The 2,500-nt window shown below is 39.0% G+C and overlaps 1 protein-coding gene across 2 annotated transcripts in view; it reads left to right on the top strand.

Moving 5' to 3' along the window:
* Nucleotides 1-1,791: 1,791 nt before the first annotated feature.
* Nucleotides 1,792-2,500, top strand: part of LOC137988038 (uncharacterized) — a 140,145-nt gene continuing 139,436 nt past the window's right edge. For both annotated transcript variants that reach the window (XM_068834098.1, XM_068834097.1), the window contains exon 1: nucleotides 1,792-2,048. The gene's annotated coding sequence lies outside the window, so the exon portion shown is untranslated. The remainder of the gene's footprint in view (nucleotides 2,049-2,500) is intronic.

The raw sequence follows: 2,500 nt of genomic DNA, 5'->3' as shown, positions 1-2,500 counted from the left end.
ATCAAGTACAAAACGTTTGTGCACAGAAGCGTGACTTAAATGCTCTTCGTTGTCGAAGGGTGAAAAAATCACGAGCTGCTGAGATTGATCGATATGCCTCTGTTTTTCCATCGACAAAGTTTGACTTTACTGTCCGACCTTTCCGTCGTTGGGTTAAAGCGTTGTCTCGGAACAGCGACATGAGCTACTTGATTTAATTTTTAATATATTATCGAAAGTCTGTTGCTGCTGCATGCAGTACGTGAGTAATGATTTTTGTATACAAAACCTTTGAAAAAAATTGTGGAAGCACCATGCTTAGAAAACACTAGTGGCTAGAGTTAATGATAAAACTACGCGCGCAGGAAAATACTAGTAAGCTAAAGCATTAATCTATATGAACAAGGATGTCGATTAAGTGGTGCCCGCAAATTTTTCCTTGACAAATAAGACTTTAAAACATTGTTTTTTTTTTTTTTTTCATTTCTTTAGTCTTGAGCGCTTCTTATCGAAAAAAGCTTACTGTATAGCAGATAATTAGACGAACAAATCTATCGCAGTTATAAGCTCTCTTTCCACTGTATTTCGCTGCAGATCAATTAAAGTTTAGTCCAAATAAAAATTTACCAAGAAACTTACTTACACTTCCATAAAGCAAAGGTAAGATTTTCGGTGCTGAAGAATTCAGGAGGACTCATTACAACCCCACGCACTCGACGATTTGGCGTGACCTCGCACGATTGGTCCTCAAAAGAGAGGAACACGGGATGCGAATTCTGGGATTGCAGCGGTTTGTACGCAAGGAAATCCATTGCTAAGCCGCAAGCCCCAGTTGTTCAAAAGGTGGATGGCGCTATCCCCCTGATAAGTCACTATCCATTGGATAGCGTAATTCACTTGATAATGATTTATCCGGCGTGGGCCCCACGTGGCTTAACACGTTCGATCAGTAAAGAGATTTAGAATTGCGTTTCCGTGAAACGGCAAACTTGTCATGAAAGCATGAAAATCTCCTCATATTACTAGTAACCTCTCTCCCTCGCTCTTTCTCTCTATTTTCGGAATTTTTTTGATATTTTCTGGACTAGTAGAGTCCAAAGATATGAAATTGCTGAGGATAATGTATTTATAGGCGTAACAGAATGAAGAGTTGAAGATTACACGGTAAAAATAGGGACATTCGAGGCAAAGGCTGTCAACTAAAAACTTGAAAATGACTTCTTTTGGCGTGCTAGTTACAAACTCTTCAAAATACCTCTCAGGTAGAATGATCCTCGCAGTTCGGATGCAGCCTTGAACGGGACTACAATAAAACACAATAATAAAAACGTTAGGGAGCGTTTACAAAAACGTGTTGGGGGGGTGGGGAGGGGGGGTGGGACTGATGCGAAATTGTCTTCTATCTAAAAAAATTCTAGGACCCCTACTTCCTGCATTAAACATTTTCAGGTTTGAAGAGAAGGATTAAACGAAATTTGCTTTAAGGTTTAAATTCACAGTTGAGAATTGCTACATATGGGCAGCCATACTCGAGAGTCTGAGTTTGAAGATTCGAAAATTCTAGCCCACTTTTGTTCCGAACAGATATTTACCAAAATTACTCCTTGGGCGCCCTTGTTATTTGTTCATTGTCAATCTCGCTCCAATAAATCTCCATAAAACAGGATACAAATAGTTACCAAAAGCCATAATCACTCCGAAAAGATATGTATATTAGGAGCTGTCGTCATGCAGGCAAAAAAAATGCGACGGTCAAAAAATTAGCATTCGTAATCATGTAATTGTAATTGTGGCAGTATTTACCGTTCAATCCTTGCTATTTTGGCCATTTTGGGACGTTTCCTACTGACGCAGTTCGTTTAGACCGATAAGACTAGAAACGTCAAGACTTTAAAACTCATTTTCAACGACATGCCGAATGCAGTTTGGAGAAAGGATTTTGCCATTCAACGAAGCGAGGAGAAAATACTTTAAATGAATGATGCAAGGTGGCGTAGAGATGTCTGGATAAGTCGGTTTGTGACTGACTGCCATAGGAAATCCTCATCTGGCTGCAGGAGACATCAGAGGTGAGAAGAAAATTCATGAATGATAAATTTATTTTTTTCTAGAGAATGTTTGCCGTCATCTCGGAGAAGTCGCTCGTAAAATAAGGTAGTAACTGAGCTGAATTCTACATCCTGACTACTTCAGTGTAGAAACCACAGGGCCAAAAAAGTGTTTTTTCGTGTTTAGCAGATTGATTGAATAAGAGTTGCAAAGTACTATTCACCTACTCTTCGGTGAATAATTGTTGAATATACCGCACAACACAGTTAAGCTCTCAGCGCTTTAGATTTGACTTAACACGGACTGAGAGAAGTGAAAATTCACGATTCTGCTTATCCTTAGCTTATTTACATGTACCAATTTTATTTCTTTTACTGAAGGTAAAAGCATAAGAACAAATTTAAGCATTTTCAAAGCTCTCGATCGGAGTTACCGAACAAAAGGAGTGTCAACAGTTGTGATCAGGTTTGGC

This window comes from Montipora foliosa, unplaced genomic scaffold, assembly GCF_036669935.1.
Source record: "Montipora foliosa isolate CH-2021 unplaced genomic scaffold, ASM3666993v2 scaffold_403, whole genome shotgun sequence".
In the NCBI taxonomy this organism is placed as follows: Eukaryota; Metazoa; Cnidaria; class Anthozoa; order Scleractinia; family Acroporidae; genus Montipora; species Montipora foliosa.
This window is presented reverse-complemented; position numbering and strand designations above follow the sequence as displayed.